General features: G+C 43.7%; 1 protein-coding gene across 1 annotated transcript in view; it reads left to right on the top strand.

Moving 5' to 3' along the window:
• The first annotated feature begins 3,615 nt into the window (after positions 1-3,615).
• Positions 3,616-16,688, top strand: part of UBA1 (ubiquitin like modifier activating enzyme 1) — a 58,244-nt gene continuing 45,171 nt past the window's right edge. Inside the window, exon 1 of the mRNA XM_060762773.2 lies at positions 3,616-3,747. The gene's annotated coding sequence lies outside the window, so the exon portion shown is untranslated. The remainder of the gene's footprint in view (positions 3,748-16,688) is intronic.

The following is a 16,688-nucleotide window of genomic DNA, read 5'->3' as shown; positions in this document are numbered from 1 at the left end:
TGCCACTTTTGGACTCTCGCTTGCTGGGGTGTTCCAGCGAGTGTGTCTGTAGATCTCAGAAAACTATTTCTTGATTTAAGTGGTTAATGTGCTGGCTGATACCCAAACAGGGGAAGAGCTGGAGATGTCACTGCCTTGGTCCTTTCACTATTGCTTGCTACTTCCTGGCGGATGTCAGGTGGTGCAATACTGGCTAAACAATGTAATTTCTCCAGTGGTGTAGGGCGTAGATTTCATTAATCCTTTAATGAAAAGTGATTACCGTAATATTGATTCGCAACTCAAAGTAATTCTTGCTGATTCCTTATGCCAATATGTTTCTCTCTCTCTGAAACCTGAATTTGCCTGAAGCAAACAGTCAGGACCAAATGAACTGAGTGCTTCTACTGTACAGGGCTGCCCTCCAGATAACACATTTATGTACGTTTGCTATAATAGCTGGCAGACGTCCCATGGGAGGCTTTGGTTAGCCACTGTTGACCAAGATGACCCTTTGATCTTCTCTAGCATGGCACTTTTAAAGGTTTTTGATAGTTTAATTGGTTGATTTTGTGATAAAAATGTGCTCTTTGCCAAAAAGCAGAGGATTTGGGGACAGAGTACAGTGAACACACAGAAATCGTATGCTTCAATAGGACAAAATCTTACCAAGAAGCCAAAATGCAATTGTTGATGCCAACTGGGTCAGCAGATAGGTTCTCCAGCTCCACATTTCACCAGCAAATCTGAATGGCTGGCACTTGTTCATCCAAGCTGTTTAGGCTCTTGGGGATTTCAAAGTACTTTGAAGTTGGATCTGAAGAATGTTGGCTAATTAATGGAAGTATAACTTGCTGCGAATGTTCAGAGGGACTCATCAGCACTGGCAATAATAAAAACTGTGGACTTCATCACACTGAAGCAAGGAAGTGTTTGGAAGAGCTCAGTCTGACTCAGTTTTGAAATGAAACTGATGATTTCCCTACTTTCATCACACTGTAAAATGTATCCGTGTTACTCAGTTGTACTCAGCATTTTTTCAGTAGATTTGCCATCACACTGTAATCACTAGGCACTGCTCACCATCCCTCCTCTCTTTGAAATGTCAGCTGTTACGTGTCTTCAATTTCGGAAGCAGGGGGGGGGGGGAATGTGGCAATGTCCTCTCAGCTGCCCCACAGAGAAGGGTGTAGACCTTGGAAAACTATAACTGCCAGGACTGCATAATATGGAGCTATGGTATTGAAAGTAAGATCCAACTGCATTCATTTCAAAGTGTATATGCACCAAGAGAAGGGCACTGACCTTGGAAAACTATAACTCTCAGGACTGCATAATATGGAGCTATGGAATTGAAAATAAGATTCAACTGCATTCATTCAACAGTGTAGATGCACCAAGAGAAGGGTTGACCTTGGAAAACTATAACTCCCAGGACTGCATAATATAGAGCTATGGTATTTAAAGTAAGGTCCAGCTGCATTCATTTCATGGTGTAGATCAGTGGTTCTCAACCTGTGGGTCCCCAGGTGTTTTGGCCTACAACTCTCAGAAATCCCAGCCAGTTTATCAGCTGTTAGGGTTTCTGGGACCCACAGGTTGAGAACCATTGGTGTAGATGCATCCAGAGAAGGTTCATGGACCTTGGGAAACTGCAATTCCCAAGAGCAAGTCATGGAGACATGGCATTTAAAGTAAGGTCCAACTGCATTAATTTCACAGTGTAGATGCACCAAGAGAAGGGTATCGACCTTGGAAAACTATGACTCCCAGGACTGCGCAGCATGGAGACAATGCATAATTAATAATAATAATGATATTTAGTCTAAGGATATGTCTGAACTGGAATGCAATTTAGGGCCACTTTAACTGCCATGGCTCAATACTATGGGATCCTGGGATTTATAGTCTGGTGAGGCACCAGCACTCCTTGACAGAAAATGCATCAGACCTTGTAAAACTATAGTTCCTATTATGCCATAGCACTGGTCCCTGGCTCTTAAAGTGGTGTCAAACTGCATTCATTTTACAACGTAGATGAACCCTAACAGGGAAATAAACTGGTAGCGTACTTTCTTAGATTAAAGACGCATCCTGTCGAATTAAGTAAATTTGTCCCCATTTAAACTGTCATGGCTGAAAGTTATAGACTCAAGACACTGGCAGATATAGCCTTCGGTTTTCTCTGCCAAAGAATGTTGGTGCCTCCCAAACTACAACTCCCATAAATCCACAGCATTGAGTGGCAGGAGTTAAAATGGGGCAAAACAGCATCAATTCTAATGTAGATGCACCTTTAGGCCTCATCTACACTGCCACATAAAATCCAGATTGTCTGCTTTGAACTGGATATGGCAGTCGAGACTCATATAATCCAGTTCAAAGCAGATAATATATGGCAATGTAGATGGGACCTCAGGGCCCTTCCACACAGCTATCTAACCCTGAATATCAAGGCAGATGATCCACAATATCGGCTTTGACCTGGGTTATCCCAGTCCACATTGTCATATAACCTGGTTCAAAGCAGATAATGTGGGATTTTATACGGAAGTGTAGATAAGACTTCAGGACCCTTCCCCACAGCCCTATAACCCAAAGCAGATAATATATTGCAATGTAGATGGGACCTCAGGGCCCTCCCACACAGCTAATCCTGAATATCAAGGCAGATATATCCCAGAATATAAAGGCAGAAAATCCCACAATATCTGTTTTGAACTGGGTTATCTGAGTCCACACTGTCATATAACCCGGTTCAAAGCAAATAATGTGGATTTTATATAGCAGGGTAGAGGAGACCTCAGGGCCCTTCCACACAGCCATATAACCCAGAATATCAAGGCAGATAATCTACAGTATTGGCTTTGAACTGGGTTATCTGAGTCCACACTGTCATATAACCCGGTTCAAAGCAGATGTGGGATTTTACATGGCAGTATAGATGGGACTTCAGGACCCTTCTCCACTGCTATATAACCCTTAATATCAAGGCAGAAAATCCCACAATATCGGCTTTGAACAGGGTTATCCGAGTCCACACTGTCATATAACCCGGTTCAAAGCAGATAATGTGGGATTTTATATGGCAGTATAGATGGGACTTCAGGGCCCTTCCCTACAGCCATATAACCCAGAATATCAAGGCAGAAAATCCCACAATATCGGCTTTGAACTGGGTTATCCGAGTCCACACTGTCCTATAACCCGGTTCAAAGCAGATAATGTGAGTTTTTTATCAATGCACCCCCAACCTGAAGGGGGCTCCCAGACCCGCTTTGGGCCCGATCGGCGCCCCCTGCGTGTGCCTCCAGCCACGTGTTTACGCCTCTGCCTCTTCCCCACGCATCAGAAGCCACGTGCTCCCTTCCAGGTCCAGCCGCCCGCCGACTACATTTCCCAGGTAGCCGAGCCGTACCATTCCCGCTCGACGAAGGGGGGAGGTCGTATTCTGAGTCGTCCCGTTCTGCTTCCCGGGGACCTCTTCCCGACAAAGGATGGTGGGGGTCAAAAGGGGCCGGCGTGGTCCTCAAGTGCACGGGAAGGGTTTTCTCTAGCGGGGAGGCAGAGCGCGGCGCTGCAAGGGGGAGCCCAAGAAGAGCGGACACCCCTCTGTGGGGGAATGGTTGCGCCCGACCCTCTCCTCGCAGCAGCAGCAGCAGCAGGCGGCGGCCGGGGCCCGCAGAAGCAGCCCAACAGGAGAGGCAGGCAGGCAGAGAAGCGGGAGAAGGACCCCCAGTTGGAACGCAGGCGGCTCACAGAGGGGGGGTGAGAGAGACCCGGAGGGGGTGCTGCTCTGAATGGGAGGGGGTGATGAGGAAGGGAGGGGGAGGGAGCGCAGAGGGAGCAGCCCCCTCCCTGCCTGGAAAGAAGGGGCGGGGCTGGGGAGGGGGAGGGGGAAGGGCATTTTGGGAATGGGGGTGTAGGGGGTCATGGGAGAGGAGCACCCACAAAGATGCATTCATTGATGGATTGTGTGGGTTCCTTTCCCCACCCCCCACCCCACTTTCTCGAGTGGGTGGAACAAGGGACATATTTTGCATATTTAATTTTTGCATATTTAATTAATTTAATTTTGGGAAATCCATATTTGATTTTGGAATTCCCCAAAGGACTTGATTTTAGGAGCATCTATCTGCATGCACACACTATGTGCATTGTTGGGTTGCTGTGAGTTTTCCGGGCTGTATGGCCATGTTCCAGAAGCATTCTCTCCTGACGTTTCGCCCACATCCACAGCAGGCATCCTCAGAGGTGGTGAGATCTGTGCATTGTTGGGTTGCTGTGAGTTTTCCAGGCTGTATGGCCATGTTCCAGAAGCATTCTCTCCTGACGTTTCTCCCACATCCACAGCAGGCATCCTCAGAGGTTGTGAGGTCTGTGCATTGTTGGGTTGCTGTGAGTTTTCCAGGCTGTATGGCCATGTTCCAGAAGCATTCTCTCCTGACGTTTCACCCACATCAGGCATCCTCAGAGGTTGTGAGGTCTGTGCATTGTTGGGTTGCTGTGAGTTTTCCAGGCTGTATGGTCATGTTCCAGAAGCATTCTCTCCTGACGTTTCACCCACATCCACGGCAGGCATCCTCAGAGGTTGTGAGGTCTGTTGGAAACTAGGCAAGTGAGGTTTATATTGGTAAAAAGTAAAGGTTTTCCCCTGACGTGAAGTCCAGTTGTGTCCGACTCTGGAGTGTGGTGCTCATTTCCATTTCTAAGCCGAAGAGCCGGCGTTGTCCATAGACACTTCCAAGGTCATGTGGCCAGCATGACTGCATGAAGCGTCGTTACCTTCCCACCAGAGTGGTACCTATTGATCTACTCACATTTGCATGTTTTCAAACTGCTAGGTTGGCAGGAGCTGGGGCTGACAGCGGAAGCGCATGCCACTCCCCGAATTTGAACCTGCAACCTTTCAGTCAACAAGCTCAGCAGCTCGGTGCTTTAACCCACTGCACCACCGGTGGCTCCTACCCACCGGGGGCTCCTAGAGCAGTGTTTCTCAACTTGTGGGTCCCCAGGTGTTTTGGCCTACAACTGCCAGAAATCCCAGCCAGTTTACCAGCTGTAAGGATTTCTGGGAGTTGAAGGCCAAAACATCTGGGGACCCACAGACTGAGAACCACTGTCCTAGAGGTTTATATATCTGTCTTTTATTCGTGTTGTATTTTGAAATAGTCATATGGCTGGTCAGATAAATAAATTATTATTATTATATATCGGTGGAAGGTCCAGAGTGGAAGAATCAACTCTTGTCTGCTTGAGGTCAGTGTCCAGGTTTCAATGGTCCACTTTCATTTATTTATCGTGTTTGGAGCGAACCAAAACAGTTGTATTGCATTAAACACAAACAAACAAACAAAACGCAAAGTTTGCAGACTTTGTATTCTATTAAATGTCCTTTGACCAGTAGCTGGCCACTTGGGTAGCCTCTGGTGTTGCTGCAAGAAGGTCCTCCATTGTGCATGTGGCAGGGCTCAGGTTTGTATTTTTTTGGTCGTGTCAGGAGTGACTTGAGAAACTGCAAGTCGCTTCTGGTGTGAGAGAATTGGCCGTCTGCAAGGATGTTGCCCAGGGGACGCCCGGATGATTTGTTGTTTTTATCATCCTTGTGGGAGGCTTCTCATGGCTCAGGTTACATTGCAGTAGGTGGTCTGTGGTTTGCTCTTGGCCACCTTGATTAGCATTGAATGGCCTTGCAGTTTCAAGGTCTGGCTTCTTACTACCTGGGGTAATTCTGTCTTAGAAGGTGATTAGCTGGCCCTGATTGTTTCTTGTCAGGAATTCCCCCTTTTTTAGTGTTGTTCTTTATTTACTGCTATGATTTTAAGAGTTTTTTTTTTAAATACTAGTAGGCAGATTTTGTTCATTTATCCATTAAATACTAATCAAGCTGGTCAATTGAAATGTTCACACCTAGCTCCAATAGGCAAGAGTTCTTTCTCCCACCCTGGACTTTCTACAGATATAAACCCAATTTTCCTAGTTTCCAACAGAACTCACAACCTCTGAGGATGCCCGTCATAGATGCAGGCGAAACTTCAGGAGAGAATGCTTCTGAAACTGGGGGTCCTTCCACACAGGATATCAAGGCAGAAGATCCCACATTATCTGAGTGTGGACTCAGATAACCCAGTTCAAAGCAGATATTGTAGGATTTCCTTGATATTCTGGGATACAGGGCTGTGTGGAAGGGCCCATGGTCAATACAGCCTGGAAAACTCACAACAACCCAGTGATTTCGGCCATGAAAGCCTTCAACAATACATATGTGTGTTATGTTTGGAGTGCTGATTATTCTAGGTAAGGAATTCCACGCCATTCCTTTGGACCTGATAGGGGAAGTAGACTCTGTTAACTGAAACTCTCAAGCAACCAGAAAATCAGTTTTTAGTAGGAATGTCTGTTTAAGTTCATTTGGTTTTTTATTTCTCTCTGTTTCATTTTCATGGCTGTATTTCAATATTACTATCATGTCGATACAGAGTTTATGACATAGTCTGAAAAAGAGTGAAAACATGGCTTTAGGATCAAGCCTTTGGTGAATAATACAGTGCAATAGATGGAATTATGTGCAGTGACTATTGGAACAGCCTGGACTGTTCTTGCAGATAGGATGGTTTATAGTAGTAATTGTAATGTTTTCTAATCTTGTTTTTTAAAATTTTAATTGAAATGTTAATTTATTTGTATACTAACCATCTCTTGCTACGCGTTGCTGTGGCCCAGTCTGTGTATATATGCTTTATGTGTGTATATATTTTTGTATATGTGTGTTTGCGTATATGTGGTTTTGCGCATGCGTTGTAATGTATTTTTTGTTTTTTAAAGTCTCTTCTGCTGTGCTTTTCAGTGTTTTTATGAGTGATGGTCACTCATTGGCCTGACAGGTGTCTTGTGTCCAAATTTGGTGTCAATTCGTCCAGTGGTTTTTGAGTTATGTTAATCCCACAAATGAACATTACATTTTTATTTATACAGTTTGGATGTATATTGTATTTAAGGCATGCTGTAAGCCACCTTTCTTCGGGGTCAGGAAAGGTGGGATATAAATATACTAAATAATAAAATAAATAACAATAGTTTGGCCTGTTTTTAATAATAACTCTCAAGCAACCAGAATCTTCATTGATCTGGCATAACCAAGTATCAGTTAACCAGGGGCCCTTCCACGCAGTTGAATAAAATCCCACATTTTCTGAATTGAACTGGAATATATGTCAGTGTGGACTCAGATAACCCAGTTCAAAGTAGATATTGTGGGATTTTCTGCCTTGATATTCTGAGCTATATGTCTGCGTGGAAGGACCCCTTATGTCCCAGGATCTGATCCCAGATTTTAAACTGGATTATGAGTCCACACTGCCAGATAATCTGAGATAAACAAAACCTGAGATCAGATCCTGTGATATGGGGCCTGTCTGGAAGCGCCCTGAGAGTCTACTATGGGTCCTTCCACAAAGCCCTATATCCCAGAATATCAAGGCAGATAATCCTACTATATCTGCTTTAAACTGGGTTATTTGAGTCCACACTGACATATATTCCAGTTCAATGCAGAAAATGTGGGATTTCATTCCAGTAATGTGGGATTATTTGCCCTGATATTCTAGAATATAGGGCTGTGTGAAAAGGCCCCAGAAACCCAGTTCAAAGCAGACATTGCGGGATTTTCTGCCTTCATATTTTGGGATATAGGGCTGTGTGGAAGGATCCTGTGCCAATGTATTGTTGAAGGCTTTCATGGCCGGAATCACTGGGTTGTTGTAAGTTTTTTCGGGCTATATGGCCATGTTCTAGAGGCATGTTCTCCTGACGTTTTGCCTGCATCTATGGCAAGCATCCTCAGAGGTTGTGTCATCTCTTTTGTGAATGATTTGGAATAAGGAATCATTCTTGGAGTTCTTTATAGGGGTCTCCTTGGATTTTCATGACACTTTGCAAAGAAAACAAAGGGTGTCTGTCTCTACTGAGCTGCCTGAAGGCAATTTTGACATTCAGGAAGACATAAGGGAGAGTCAACCACTACGCGTGCAACTGCACACCTCAAAATCTGTAGTTTGGAGTGTATCTGTACTGTAGAATTAATGCAGCCTGACATTACTTTAAGAGCTATGGGATCCTGGGAATTGTAGTTTGGAAAGGCACCAGTCCTCTTTGGCGGAGAAGGCTGAAGACCTTGTAAAACAACAACTCCGATGATTCACTATCATTGAGCCATGACTATTCAAGTCAAACTGCACTATATACCATTATATTGTAATATCATCTATATACATGTAATATATATGTAATATATCTATATAAATTACTAGCTGTCCCGTGCCACGCATTGCTGTGGCCCAGTCGGGTGATCTGGAAAATAAAGTAATGAGAAAATGTTGGTTTCTAATATATGTAATTTGAAAGGAAAAAAAAAACATAAATGAATTCCTATGGACACTGCACATATCTTATTTGTAGTGCAAAAAAAAATCTAAAAACTACAATAATTAAAATGATGAACATTTTAAACAAATATAAACTTATTAGTATTTCAATGGGAAGTGTGGGCCTGCTTTTGGCTGGTGAGATAGGATTGTTGTTGTTATTGTGTGCTTTCAAGTCATTTCAGACTTAGGTTGACCCTGAACGAGGGCCGAGTAAATGACCTTGGAGGATCGTATCCGGCCCTCAGGCCTTAGTTCGAGGACCCCTGATCTATACTGTAGAGTGAATGCATTTTGACACCAATTCAACTGCCACGGCTCAATGTTATGGAATCGTGAGAGTTACAGTTTTACACAATCTCTTCTCTTCCCAAAAGTGCTGGTGCCCTATCAAACTACAACTCCCAGGATTCCATAGTAGTGAACCATGACAGATTTTTTCCCCATGTCAGGAGCGCCTTGAGAAATGTTGCTTCTGTTGTGAAAGAATTGGCTATCTGCTAGGACGTTGCCCAGGGAACGCCTGGCTGTTTGATGTTTACCATCCTTATGGGAGGCTTCGCTCATGTCCCCGCATGGGGAGCTGGAGCTGACAGAGGGAGCTCATCCATGCTCTCCCCAGATTCAAACTTCTGACCTGTCGATCTTCAGTCCTGCTGGCGCAAGGGTTTAACCCATTCCGCCACCGGAAGCTACACCATGACAGTTAAAGTAGTATCAAACTGCATTACTTATATAGTGTCGATGCACTTAAGCTTCCTTAATTTGAGTCATCTAATTTAAGAAGACCATAAATTAGTTATTTTTAATATTTTCCTCCCAGAAACCCTAGTCAGTTTCATAAACCTATACTAAAAGATCGGAGACATGCCTAGCTATGCATTGAAGTGCCTATAACTCCCCTTTCCCCCAAATTCTTGCTGTGGTTTTCCTCTTGTTTACTCAGCCCCTAGAATGGCAGCACAAATTGAGCTATTGGAGAAGCAGGAAAAGCTGTGGGTTTCACTGTATGCGCACTTGTCCTTTGTTTCCGAATGCCTGTCACTGATGCTGAAATTTGCCTAGCCTTGGATTGTGTATCTGGTAGGATTAGGAGTCAGGACTTTAGGTCTGCATAGGACATCAATGCCGTGGCATTTTCTGCCATATTTATTTATTTATCGTATCATAGAATCATAGAATCAAAGAGTTGGAAGAGACCTCATGGGCCATCCAGTCCAACCCCCTGCCAAGAAGCAGGAATATTGCATTCAAATCACCCCTGACAGATGGCCATCCAGCCTCTGTTTAAAAGCTTCCAAGGAAGGAGCCTCCACCACACTCCGGGGCAGAGAGTTCCACTGCTGAACGGCTCTCACAGTCAGGAAGTTCTTCCTAATGTTCAGATGGAATCTCCTTTCTTGTAGTTTGAAGCCATTGTTCCGTGTCCTAGTCTCCAAGGAAGCAGAAAACAAGCTAGCTCCCTCCTCCCTGTGGCTTCCTCTCACATATTTATACATGGCTATCATATCTCCTCTCAGCCTTCTCTTCTTCAGGCTAAACATGCCCAGTTCCCTAAGCCGCTCCTCATAGGGCTTGTTCTCCAGACCCTTGATCATTTTAGTCGCCCTCCTCTGGACACTTTCCAGCTTGTCAATATCTCTCTTGAATTGTGGTGCCCAGAATTGGACACAATATTCCAGATGTGGTCTAACCAAAGCAGAATAGAGGGGTAGCATTACTTCCTTAGATCTAGACACTATGCTCCTATTGATGCAGGCCAAAATCCCATTGGCTTTTTTTGCCGCCACATCACATTGCTGGCTCATGTTCAACTTGTTGTCCACGAGGACTCCAAGATCTCTTTCACACGTACTGCTCTCGAGCCAGGTGTCCCCCATTCTGTATCTTTGCATCTCATTTTTTCTGCCAAAGTGGAGTATCTTGCATTTGTCACTGTTGAACTTCATCAGGAGCAAACCAAACAATTATATTGCATTTTTAAACAAACAAACAGACAAACAAACAAAACACAAAGTTTGCAAGTTTGGTAGTTGAATAAATGTCCTTTGACCAGTATCTGGCCACTTGGAGTGCCTCTGGTGTTACCGCAAGGAGGTCCTCCATTGTGCATATGGCAGGGCTCAGGTTGCATTACAGCAGTTGGTCTGTGGTTTGTTTTTCTCCATACTCGTATGTTGTGGATTCCACTTTGTAGCCCCATTTCTTAAGGTTGGCTCTGCATCTTGTGCCAGAGCGCAGTCTGTTCAGCGCCTTCCAAGTTGCCCTGTTGCTTCTGTGTGCCCAGGGGGGAGTCTCTCATTTGGTATCAGCCATTGATTGAGGTTCTGGGTTTGACCTTGCCACTTTTGGACTCTTGCTTGCTGGGGTGTTCCAGCGAGTGTTTCTGAAGATCTTAGAAAACTATTTCTTGATTTAAGTCGTTGATGTGGTGGCTGATATCCAAACACGGTACGAGCTGGAGATATCACTGCCTTGGTCCTTTCACTATTGGTTGCTACTTCCTGGCAGATGTCAGGTGGTGCAATACCGGCTAAACAGTGTAATTTCTCCAGTGGTGTAGGGCGCAGACACCACGTGATAATGCGGCATGTCTCATTAAGAGCTACATCTATTGTTTTAGCGTGGTGAAATGCGTTCCACACTGGGCATGCATACTCAGCAGCAGAGCAGCACAGTGCAAGGGCAGATGTCTTCACTGTGTCTGGTTGTGATCCCCAGGTTGTGCCAGTCAGCTTTCATATGATATTGTTTCTAGCACCCACTTTTTGCTTGATGTTCAGGCAGTGCTTCTTGTAGGTCAGAGAACGGTCCAGAGTGACTCCCAGGTATTTGGGTGCGCTGCAATGCTCCAGTGGGATTCCTTCCCAGGTAATCCTCAGAACTCATGATGCTTGTCTGTTCTTAAGGTGGAAAGCATATGTCTGTGTTTTAGATGGATTAGGGATCAGCTGGTTTTCCCTGTAATAGGCAGTAAGAGCACCTAGAGCTTCGGAGAGCTTCTGTTCAACCATCTCAAAGCTCCCTGCTTGAGCGGTGATGGCACGATCATCAGCATAGATGAAACTCTCTGTCCCTTCTGGCAGTGGCTGGTCATAGACATTTTCCGCCATAGACATGCATTGGTGTTCTGTTTCTGACTGAAGTGGGACAGACTTGAGTTTATTGCTTGAATGAGTGAGGCTTTCATGATCAATATGAGATTATCCTTTCCCAGGGCCTCTGTTTCCTTGACTTGTAATCTCAAGAGACCACGAGGGCCTTGCTGAAGTTGGAGAAAAGTGATACGGCAGAGCTGTGTGACTCAAGGCTAAGCGTGCCTTTTCTCCCTGAATTTTGAGCTTGTGACTCAAATAATTTCTATCAACTTTGTTTCATTGTGAAAACATAAATCAGGATGTAGGAGGCTAGAAACTGACTCTTTGCTTTCCCATTTTGAATGTTTCCTTCTTTTTGTAAGAAGAGCTTCCGAATCGGGCTGTCCCCTGGACAAAGTTCCTTTTTGTTTTGTTCTGTTTTACCTTGACACTCGTGTCCTTAAACTCAAGCCCCTCCTACACTGTCATATAAAATCCACATTATCTGCTTTGTACTGGATTATATGAGTCTACACTGTCATATAATCCAGTTCAAACCAGGTAATCTGGATTTTATATGACAGTGTAGAAGGGGCTTTATATTTATATTGTTTTATTTGCTTGCTTGTTGATGTATTGTTGTATTTGTATTTGATGGGCTTGGCCTCGTGTAAGCTGCCCCAAGTCTCTTCGAGGAGATGGTGGCGTGGTATAAATAAAGTATTATTATTATTATTATTATTTAATCCAGTTTAAAGCAGATAGTGGATAGTAGAAGGGACCTCAGTAGGACTTGTTTTGACTAGTGATGTAACAATATGCAGAGGAGGGCTGGAATGTATTGATGTCTGCGGACATTTTTAAAAGGCGTTCACAAAGGCTTTCATGGCCGGAATCACTGAGTTGCTGTGAGTTTTCTGGGCTGTATGACCATGTTTCAGAAGCATTCTCTCCTGACGTTTCACACACATCTATGGCAGGCATCCTCAGAGGTTGTGAGATCTATGGGAAACTAGGCAAGTGAGGTTTATATATCTGTGGAATAATGTCCAGGATGGGAGAAAGAACTCTTGTCTGCTTGAGGCAAGTGTGAATGTTGCAATTGGCCACCTTGGTTAGCATATAATGGCCTTTCAGCTTTAAAGCCTGGCTGATTGCTGCCTGGGGATCCTTTGTTGGGAGGTGTTAGCTGGCCCTGATTTATTCTTGTTTGGAATTTCCCTATTTGGGTGTTGCTCTTTATTTACTGTCCTGACTTTAAGAATCTTTTAAATACTGGTAGACAGATTTTGTTCATTTTCGCGGTTTCCTCCTTTTTAAAAGGTGTTCTCTATGTCAAGGAAAATCTTAGGGAATGCTTTTTTATCCGGAACATACACTAGAAAATAAAACAGGCACTCCATGATAAATGTAAACACACAACTGGGAATAAATAAAATCACAGGGAGTGATTATCAGTATTGTGGTAAACGTTGAAGTGAAGGGTAGCATAGTCGTTGCAAATAAGTGTTTTGTGTGTTTGTGTATGTGCCCCATCTACACTGCCATATAAAATCCAGATTATCTGGTTTGAATTGGATTATATGGCAGTGTAGACTCATAATACAAATCAGATAATCTGGATTATCTGTTTTGATAATCTGGATTATAGCACAGTGTAAATCCAGCCTGTCAGCTTTGACATATGACACTCCCCCCCCACCACCATCAAAACACTTATACTTTGCCTATAATTTATTTATTTACTCTGCTTATATACCGCTGTTTTCAGCCCGAAGGCAACTCTCAGCGGTTTATAACAAATAAGAACAGCAAAAATTCAGCGCTACAATATAAAACAGTTAACTACCTAACACATTACACAATTAATAAACAATTACTACAATAACCGTTCAATAATGATGTTGACCCCATGAATTTCATAAGGTTCATAAGAGCAAGGAATTCTCAGATGTGGTTTTGCCCAGGGCATCTGGTATTTGTTGCTTAGCTTCCAAGATCAGACACCATGTGATCTGAGAAACCAGGGTTCTGCCATAGCAGCCCAGAGGGTGATTTTAATCAAATTATACACTTTCAGCCTCAAGAGGAAGGGCAATGGGAAACCCCTCCTGAACATGCCATGAGTGAGAAACAACTTGAAGGCACACAATAGCAGCTAGTTGAAAACCATAAAGTCAGCCCCATTAACATTTTACTAAACGGAGATGTCAATTTGGAAATTACAAAGGGCAATCATGGCCACGCTTAGAATGCAAGACTATTGTGAAAATTTCCTCTTTTAAATTCTCTTACAATGATAATGATACTTAAAACGTGCACAGGCTATATATAATGTTTGAAACATTTCACAAACATTACCTTTACAACAAGCTGTTTTGTGTATGTACGTTAATATTGCCACTATTGTATTGCAGATGGTTGGGAAATGCATGAATCTGAGGGCCCTTCCACACAGCCACATAACCCAGAATATCAAGTCAGAAAATCCTACAATATCTGCTTTGAACTGGGTTATCTGAGTCCACACTGCCATATATCCCAGTTCAAAACAGATAATGTGGGTTTTATTCAGCTGTGTGGAAAGGGACCTGAAAGAAGCAATAGCTCACCTAAACCCCTTTGGTAATTTTGTGACTGAGATCTTACTTCAACTGCGGACTTCCCACTGTCAGTCCCAGTAGCTTCCAAGGAAAGCAAACTTGTGTGTCCTTCATTCTCAAGCTTACACACGAATAATTACACGATTAGTTTCCAGTAGCTGATCAATTAGAGCTTGCAGTCCAGATAATGCGTTAGGAGATGTATGTGTATCACATGGCTATATCTTTACATATCGGACGGGATGCCATATAGAACAGGGGTCCTCAAACATTTTGAACAGAGGGGCCAGGTCACAGTCCCTCAAACTGTTGGAGGGCCAGATTATAATTTGAAAAAAGTATGAATGAATTCCTAGGCACACTGCAAATATCTTATCTGTAGTGCAAAAAAAACCCCACTTAAAAACAATACAATAATTAAAATGAAGAACAATTTAACAAATATAAACTTATTAGTATTTCAGTGGGAAGTGTGGGCCTGCTTTTGGCTGATGCATCAGGATTGTTGTTGTTGTTGTGTGCTTTCAAGTAGTTTCAGACTCAGGTTGACCCTGAGCAAGGGCTGGGTAAATGACCTTGGAGGGCCGTATCCAGCCCCGGCCATAGTTTAAGGACCCCTGATATAGAAGATGGAGCCAGTTTGTTTACTGTTGCTCCAGAGCATGAACCAAAGGATCCACATTACAAGATATTCCATCTACACATTAGGAAGAACTTTATTTAGTGTAAGAATTGTTTGCTAGTGTAATGGATTGCCTTGAAGGATGGTGGACTCCCAGGGCCCTTCCATACAGCCCTATATCCCAGAATATCAAGGCAGAATATCCCACAATATCTGCTTTGAACTGGGTTATCTGAGTCCACACTCAGTCTTCAGAGCTTTAAACTGAAGTTGTATGTGTATCTTTTAGGATTGCTTTAATTCTGCATTCGTGCATGATGTGGTTGGATTAGATGTGTTCTTCCAGTTCTAAGATTTTATGACGTCCATAGCTATATCTTCCTTACTCTTCCCCAACTCATTTTGTAAGTAGTGCAGCTTTCCTAACATGGCTGTTTCCATGCTGTTGGAGAAGGGGGATAAGCAGGGACATGTCTAACTATTTTTTGGTAGCTGAAGATGCTTGGCAGGCTTATATAGGGAGATCCCAACAGATGATTTTTATTTATTTTTTATTTGTGAAGGAGTGACTTAAGAAACTGCAAGTCGCCTCTGGTGTGAGAGAATTTGCCGTCTGCAAGGACATTGCCAAGGGAACGTCTGGATGTTTTACCATCCTGTGGGAGGCTTCTCTCATGCCCCCACATGGGATGCTGGAGCTGACAGATGGGAGCTCACCCACTCCCTCAATTCAAATTGCTGACCTTGGGTTTAACCCATTGTGCCACCGGGGGCTTGCAGATGATATCCTTGCAACATATCTATGTACAGAAAACACAGCTGGATATATCTCTGCTGTTTCTCCCTGCTCTCCATCATCATTAATATGGCTGTGTTGGGGATGGGTTGTGTGATTTATAGGGGGTGGAGAGGATTTGGGTTGTTGAGGGGTCAGAACAGCATTCTGACTCTGGGAACAACTAAACTTGCAGTTAAGTCCAACTCACGCCGTTGTAGTTCATAGATTGCCAGCCAAAATGTTGCAGGAAGGAATCAAAATGGAATCGACTAGGAACTTTTATTATTGTGTGTATGCACCGCAACCCCTGTATCTGTGAGGGGATATATTTCTGGGTTGGAGGACCAAGAACATTCCTATAGAGGTATCCCCTTTGTGTCAAACTTAAGGCCCAAATCCAGTTCACCGTGTCATTTTATGTGGCCCTCTCAAATACTGGAGTGAGGCTCCTCATAATTAGACATCATGATTAGAGCTGATGGGAGCTGTGATACATCAGGATGGTTGCAGTTCTGTTTAGTCAGGATACTGGTGTTTGAATTTAGGAACAAGGCTTGTGGATATGCTGTCTCACTTTAAAATGTCCTTTAACCTTTCCCCAACCTCAAGATCCTCAAGTGTTGTTGGGTTGCAATTCCCATTATCACCAATCCACATGGCGAATAATAAAAAGTGATGGAGTTGTTGTTCAATAATATCTGAGGACCCAAACTGGATAAAAACTAAAGAGCACTGACCACTATAAAAAAAAAAAGATAGTTGGCCCTCTCTGCCCATGGATTCTCCGTCCATGGATTCAACAGCCCTTTGAAGGCAACCATAAGGCTGATGTGGCCCTCAGTAAAAATGCCTTATAGCAGCGGTTCTCAACCTGTGGATCCCCAGGTGTTTTGGAATTTGCACAGTTAAAGCTTGTGCGCCAGCTGCGCCTATACCTTGGGAAATCTATCTTGGCCATGGTAGTCCATGCTGTTGGAACACCCCGTATAGAGTACTGCAACGCTCTCTACGTGGGGTTGCCTTTGAAGACTGTCCAGAAGCTTCAATTAGTCCAATGGACTAATTGCCAGGTTGCTAACTGGAGCGGCTCGCAAGGAGCATACAACTCCCCTGTTGCGCCAACTCCACTGGCTGCCAGTCTGCTACTGGGCACAATTCAAAGTGCTGGCCTTAGCCTATAAGGCCCTAAATGGTTCTGGTCCAACT

Source organism: Anolis sagrei, chromosome 2 (genome assembly GCF_037176765.1).
Source record: "Anolis sagrei isolate rAnoSag1 chromosome 2, rAnoSag1.mat, whole genome shotgun sequence".
Classification (NCBI taxonomy): Eukaryota; Metazoa; Chordata; class Lepidosauria; order Squamata; family Dactyloidae; genus Anolis; species Anolis sagrei.
The sequence above is the reverse complement of the archived record's forward strand: the minus strand, read 5'-3'. Positions and strand labels throughout refer to the sequence as shown.